General features: G+C 50.0%; 1 non-coding gene across 1 annotated transcript; it reads left to right on the top strand.

The window, feature by feature from the left end:
• Positions 1 to 3,125: 3,125 nt before the first annotated feature.
• PTSG_20032 lies at positions 3,126 to 5,218 on the top strand. Its single transcript, XR_001137167.1, has one exon. It is a non-coding gene; the product is annotated as an 18S ribosomal RNA (ribosomal RNA).
• The last annotated feature ends 2,173 nt before the right edge of the window (positions 5,219 to 7,391 follow it).

The raw sequence follows: 7,391 nt of genomic DNA, 5'->3' as shown, positions 1-7,391 counted from the left end.
ATTCAATCAATGCAGGAGAAGCTACCAATGCTTGCGAGCAACACAGTAACACTGCACAATCGCATGCAAGTGTGTCTGAAGTGAGCAGAGGATTGCTACTCATCGAATCCATTTAAATTAGGAGAACTAACCAATGCTCGCGAGCAACATAGCAGGACTGCACAATCGCATGCAAGTGTGTCTGCAGTGAGCAGAGGGATCGTCGTGCAGTGAATCCAATGCAAGTAGAAGAAGCTGCCAATGCTTGTAAGCACACAGTAACACTGCACAATCGCATGGAAGTGTGTCTGCAGTGAGCAGAGGATTGCTACGCATCCATTCCGCTTCAATCAGAAACACGTTCCCGTGCCTGCAGGCAACATTTACACACAAATGCATGCACACACACACATGCACACGTGTCCCTTGCGCTGCTCCTCGTCGTTCTCTGCCTGCTTACTTATTTCTTGTGCAATCACACGGAAAGGAATCCATCCTCGCTGCTCTACTCCGCAGTTCCTCTGCTTTGCTCCTTCTTGCTTCAGCGATGCGTGCCTGCAGGCAAGTAGAAGTGCGCACAGCGCAGTGTGCTCGCGCGCACGTGTGCCTGCGAGCCAGCCACGTGGTCTTGTGCCTGTTGCTGCAGCTCATGGCATGGCGCAGTGACGTTTGCTCGTTTGCTCACTTGATCACCGGAGTAGGGAGACTGGAGTGGGGAAGTCAAAAAGGGGTGCAGAAAAAGTGCGATGTTGTGATGAAAAAAGGCTGAACACTGTGATGAGTAGTGTCTGAACACTGCGTCGCGAGGCACCAGTGCAGCTGTGCAGCTGTGCAGCCCAAGCGCAAGGGCATTGCATGCATGCAAGCATTGGTTGGTCACGGGCCAGGGGAATCTGGGGTGTGAGCAGTGTGAACAATCTTGATGCAGTGAAGCTGTGCGTGCTTGCTAGATCCAGTCACAAATCCAGATCTAGCAGAATCACTGAATCTAGATTGCGGTGCCTGCAGGCAAAGTGCACGAGGGCAAAGCAGCGGTTCAAACAGCTGCCGCTCGATGGATTGGCATACATGAGGGGAAGGATGCAAATGAGCAAGACAAATAAGGAAAAGAGAAGGCAAAGGCAAAGAGCCGCTGAGTAGAGGCGCAAGCATGAGAGCAAGGCGATTGTCGCTGAGCAGGATTGCTTGCGGGCACGAAAAGCCGCGTCTGCGCCCTTGCAGCTACAACTTCTATTTCTTCTTGGGTCTTGGATCTGCTGTGTTCTGAGCGACCTCTCTCTTCATTTGCGTGTGCGTGTGTGAAGTGTGTGTGTGAGTGCAGGCAAAGCGAAGCGACACTTGATTGTGTTGTGAGCAATGCTTGCACGAGCACACATGCATGAACAGCGCATGCAATGAGAACAGCACGGGCGCGTGCTTGTGTGTGGATGCTTGTGTGTGTGATGCGTGAGCATTGTGTGGGTGTGATGAGGCACATGTGGGGAGGCGAGCAAGCGATTGCTCGTGTCTCTGTGTGTGTTCTTGTGATCACTCGCATGAGCAAACGCATCTCTACCACACAGAAGCAAAGCAACACACGACATGCGCTTGTGGCGAGCAACGACTGTGTTTGCGGAAAGAGGGCGAGCTGATTGTTCAGCTTCCTCTGAGTGTGACAGTGTGAAGCGCTGGACATTTCTTTTCACATGAACACGCATTGTTGGCTCTTGATTGTTCTTCTCTCCTCACAGTGATGTGACGCAGCGAGACGCAGGAAGCAAGCCTGCACGCATGGTGCATTGAGACCCGGGCACAGCGATGTGCCTGGCGCGTAGATGACGTGTGTGCGCATGAATGGGCTTGCATTTTCCTTGTGTGTGTAGCTGTGCGTTGGGAGAAGGGCGATGAGCCAATATGTGTTTGTGTGTTGAGGAATGGCTGGCAGTTGCTTTGCTGCACACGTGGATGTGGCACAGTGAAACGAAAACGTTGTCAGCTGTGTGTTGTGGGTGTGGCTGTGGTTGCCTTTGGAGGCAAGACGCAGCCCGCTGTGACATGCGGGTCGATGAAGTATTGCGAGCGAGAGCAAGCAAAGCTTTGCATGGATTGCTGCTGTTGAGCCAAAAGTCTATGATGTTGAAGCAAGTTGCAAGCCGCTGGCGGAGTGACGGCAAGGCACACATATGTGTGTATACCTGCTGTGATCTCTGATAGAGGGTGGGCGCTGTCTGCCGTATTGATTAACGGCAGGTGGCGACTGTCCTTGATGACACCAAGCTTGCGCATGCAGGAGGCAATCCCGCCGTGAGAGCGGTGTGGATTGTTCTTCTTGAGAGGGTGCCTTGAGCAACACTCTATCATGAGTGGAGGCAAACTGTGCTGTGAGCACGATGATGATGTTGGGCACGCACACATGCGTGGATGAAGTATATTTGATGCGAAACAGTGTTGTGTGTTGTTTCGAAAGAGAGCCATGCGCACTGCATGCTGCTGATGGGCACGTGCTGCCATTGTAGTTGTGTGCGCTGTCTGTGTTGTGTGTTGTGTGAGCAACGTTGCGTTGTTTGCACACACACACCATGCACATGCATGCACATGTGAAACAATGGTGGTGTGTGTGTATTGTTGGCAGAGCAGGTTGTTGTCACTGGCGCTCATAGGAAACAGCACACACGTTGTGTATTTGCATTGAATGAAACTGCTTTATTCACACACCTTTTTTGTGTGTGTGTCTGGGGTTGTTGTTGTGTGCATAGCCACAAGAACAAAACCAAAAAGAAAAACAGAACGACCCGAGTGGCACGTGCAGCGATGTGCGTGTTGCTTGTGGAAGCTTTGTTTGTTGGGGTGCAGGAGGAGTTAGTGAGTGGACAGTGAGGGGAAGAAGAAGGGAAGATGCATGACATTCATTGCATTGTTGTGTGTTTCTTCTCTCTCTTTTCCCTTTGCTTGTGTATCTCGTCTCTTCTCTGAATCCTCGACAGCCATAGCTGGGCGGCAGCTGTGTGTGTTTGTGTGTGCAAATGTGGTGTGTTTGTGTGTGTTGTGTGTGCAATGTGTTTTGGGCTTACAACCTACACGCATTCACATACATCTACACATGTATTCGCGCATTCATACGCACTCAATACACACCACGAACAGCCACTCGCCTTCTATGGAGAGATAACTGGTCGATCCTGCCAGTAGTCATATGCTTGTCTCAAAGATTAAGCCATGCATGTCTAAGTATGAATAGTATTCTTGATACTGTGAAACTGCGAATGGCTCATTAAATCAGTTATAGTTTATTTGATAGTTTGCAACTCGTTTTTCGGAGCGGTGTTGTGCTAGACGGATAGCCGTGGTAATTCTAGAGCTAATACGTGCGACAAGGCCCGAGAGAGAGGTGTGTGTATGCACATTTTTCCTTTCGAGGGCTGCATTTGTTAGGTATAAAGCCAGCAGGAACATGACTGGTGAATCAGAATAACTTTGCTGACCGTCACACTTTTGTGTGTGATGGTGTCTCATTCGAATTTCTGCCCTATCAACTTTCGATGGTAAGGTATTGGCTTACCATGGTGACAACGGGTGACGGGGAACATTTGGTTCGATTCCGGAGAGGGAGCCTGAGAGACGGCTACCACTTCCAAGGAAGGCAGCAGGCGCGCAAATTACCCAATCCTGACACAGGGAGGTAGTGACAATAAATACCAATGCACGGTGTTTTTATGCACTGTGCAATTGGAATGAGAACAATGTAAAGACCTTATCAAGGAACAATTGGAGGGCAAGTCTGGTGCCAGCAGCCGCGGTAATTCCAGCTCCAAAAGCGTATACTAAAGTTGTTGCAGTTAAAAAGCTCGTAGTTGGATTTCATGCGGGGTTCAGCGGTGTGTGGTGGGGGAGAGACACTGTTTCGCCCTTGCCCCGCACTGTTTGCACTCTGCAGTTTTAATATTCCCTGGTGGCGCCTTTGGCGCGTGCCCTTGATTGGGTGTGTGTCAAGTCACGTAGTGGTGGGGCGCTGTTGGGGGCTTTACTTTGAAAAAATTAGAGTGTTCAAAGCAGGCAGTCATTTGATTTGCTTGAATAGATTAGCATGGAACAACGGAAGAGGACTTTTGGGCCTGTACTGTTGGCGTGTGGTGCGGGGTGTGTGGAGTGAGAAACCGCAAGGTTCTCTTGTTCCTCCCTCACCACATCGGGTCTGAAGTAATGATTAATAGGGACGGTTGGGGGCACTGGTATTTCGTTGTCAGAGGTGAAATTCTTGGATTTACGAAAGACCGCCGACTGCGAAAGCATTTGCCAAGGACGCTTTCATTGATCAAGAACGAAAGTTAGGGGATCGAAGACGATTAGATACCGTCGTAGTCTTAACCATAAACGATGCCGGCCAGGGCTCGGTGGGCAGCACAAACTTTTATCAAGTGGTGGCGCCATCGGGACCTTTAGGGAAACCAAAGCGTTTGGGTTCCGGGGGGAGTATGATCGCAAGATTGAAACTTAAAGGAATTGACGGAAGGGCACCACCAGGAGTGGAGCCTGCGGCTTAATTTGACTCAACACGGGGAAACTCACCAGGTCCAGACATGGGAAGGATTGACAGATTGACAGCTCTTTCTTGATTCCAAGGGAGGTGGTGCATGGCCGTCCAGCTTTTGTTGTGAAATCTCTGTTTGATTACGGTAAACGGCGAGACCTTGACTTGCTGATTGGTGTGCGCCTGCGTTAGCAGGCGTTGGAGATTACGCGCAAGCGTGTCTCTCATCACACCACTCAGAGGGACACTCGGCGTTGCTATTGAGCGTAAGCCGAAGGAAGTTTGAGGCGATAACAGGTCTGTGATGCCCTTAGATGTTCTGGGCTGCACGCGCGCTACACTGACGGGGGCAGCGAGTATGCTTTGGGTGTTTGTGGTGGGGAAAGTCTTGTGCTTTTCTACGACAGACATCTATTCCTGCGCTGGAAGGCGTGGGGACTCTTGTGAAAACCCGTCGTGCTGGGGATAGATGCTTGCAATTATTCATCTTGAACGAGGAATTCCTAGTAAGCGCAATTCAACAGATTGCGTTGATTACGTCCCTGCCCTTTGTACACACCGCCCGTCGCTACTACCGATTGAATGGTTTAGTGAGGCCTCGGGATTGGCGCGTGGGCGCTGGCAACAGCTGCCCATGTGTTTCTTTGCTGAGAACCTGGTCAAACTTGATCATTTAGAGGAAGTAAAAGTCGTAACAAGGTTTCCGTAGGTGAACCTGCGGAAGGATCATTCCAACAAGGAAAACGTTGAAAAGCGTGGTTGGTGAGGGATGGCGAGAATTGGTGAGAATTGGTGAGGGAAGGTGGAGACACTGGACTGAGTCAACTTGAGCCAACCGAGCCAACCAACCAAATCACTCTCACACGCTTTTGTGTGTGGGAGTGAGCATTGTGTGAATGAAGACAAAACAAAGCAAAAGCATGTGCATGCGTGCATGAGCATTGTGTGTGTCGCAGTGGAGCACATCTTGTGTGTGTTGCATTGCGATGGCGGTGCTCTTGCGTGTGTGTGTGTGTGTATACATTGTTTGCCTCGTGCAAAGAAGAAGAAGAAATGAACACAGCAAGCAAGCGTGTGTTTTGGACTGTTGTTGTGGCAGCGGCTGCGATTGCACACACATGACAGTGTGGGCGAAAGCATCTCTGCTGCAGCAACAGCAACCAAAAGGCATGCGTGCCGTGCTGTGGACATACACACATGATAACCACAAACGAGTGAGTGAGAGAAAGAGAGCGAGGGAGGGAGCGTTGTGCTTGTGTGTGGAGTGTGTGCCAACAAACATTGTGCGTTGGAATGCACATACACATGCACATGCACAGTGCAACCACCCTCACTTCAATCTCAACATCTCATTCAACACAACCAAATTCATAACCATGAGACAACTTTCAACGGTGGATCTCTTGGCTCGTGCATCGATGAAGAACGTGGCAAGACGCGAAATGTAGTGTGAATTGCAGAATTCCGTGAATCATTGAATCTTCGAACGCACATTGCGCCTGTGTGTGTGGGCATGCGCCATTGTGTGCGTGTCTGTGCGTGCGGGCATGTCTGCCTGAGTGTCGCCACTCAATCTCATTGACAATGCGTTTTTGTGTGCTTATGAGGGTGTGAGTATGTGTGGGTGTATTTGATTACTGCAACTATGCAGCAGCAGCAGCGCACCTTTGTTGGTGTGGTGTTTGTTTGTTGTGTAGCAGTATGATGAAGCGCCCATGCATGCATGTCCTCATGTCTCATTTGCACACTGTGCATTGTTGGTGGCCATGGGGTGTTAGTCGATGCGTGCACACACACATTTTTGCTGTGTGTGTGTATTGTGTGAGACTGGACCCTGAAGAGGAGAGCTTACGACTCCATTGCGATGATAACTGTGATGGTGACTGTGACGAAGAAAGGAGTGGGTGTTTGTGTGTGTGAGCATGTGGATTGCATTGCACGATGATACGATGCCTTGTGCGTTGTGTTGTTGTTGTTGATGTGATTCACTCACACACACATCCCACTTCTTTATTCTCATACTGTTGTCATCACTCACTGTCGCTGTGTGGGTGCCGTTGTTGCGAGACCACGGCAAGCACACGCATGCTGTATCTGCATATGCAGCAGGATACACCAAGCTGTGGAGCGATGTGTCAACTGGCATCGTTGTTCTGCAGCGTGTGTATGCTGTGTGTGTGTGTGCAGAGGCATGTGCACTTGTGTGCTTGCATCTTTATGTGGCTTTTGTGACACTGGTCATGTGAGCAAAACACTGATGAAGAAGAGAGGGAATGTACTTGCGAGAGAGAGGAAAGCTGGAATGGTGATGGACGGAGCACTGAGTTTGTGTGCACAGCGCTGCACTTGTTGCAGTCTATGCGCACAAACGACTGCATCCATCCACCTCACTCCACTCCACTTTGCAACTCTCTCAAACCCTTCCCCCTCTACTCATTTCTCATTGTTGACCTCAGGTCAGGCAAGGGTACCCCCTGAACTTAAGCATATCACTAAGGGGAGGAAGAGAAACTAACAAGGATTCCCTCAGTAACGGCGAGTGAAGCGGGAAGAGCTCAAGCATTGGAATCTCCACAAACTTTTCATATTGTGGCGAGTTGTAGTCTTTATGGGATGCGGGCCGTCGCATGTCTTTGTGATGGTGCATGTTGTTCGCAATGTGCATTGTTGTTTGGCGCAGCACCGAGTTCAGGGTTAGGGTTAGGGTTAGGGTTAGGGTTAGGGTTAGGGTTAGGGTTAGGGTTAGGGTTAGGGTTAGGGTTAGGGTTAGGGTTAGGGTTAGGGTTAGGTTTAGGGTTAGGGTTAGGGTTAGGGTTAGGGTAGGGGTTAGGTTTAGGGTAGGGGTTAGGGTTTAGGGGTTAGGGGTTAGGGGTTAGGGCAATTCTTTGTTTTGTTTCGTTTTTTT

Source organism: Salpingoeca rosetta (genome assembly GCF_000188695.1).
Source record: "Salpingoeca rosetta unplaced genomic scaffold supercont1.30, whole genome shotgun sequence".
NCBI lineage: Eukaryota > Choanoflagellata > Craspedida > Salpingoecidae > Salpingoeca > Salpingoeca rosetta.
The sequence above is the reverse complement of the archived record's forward strand: the minus strand, read 5'-3'. Positions and strand labels throughout refer to the sequence as shown.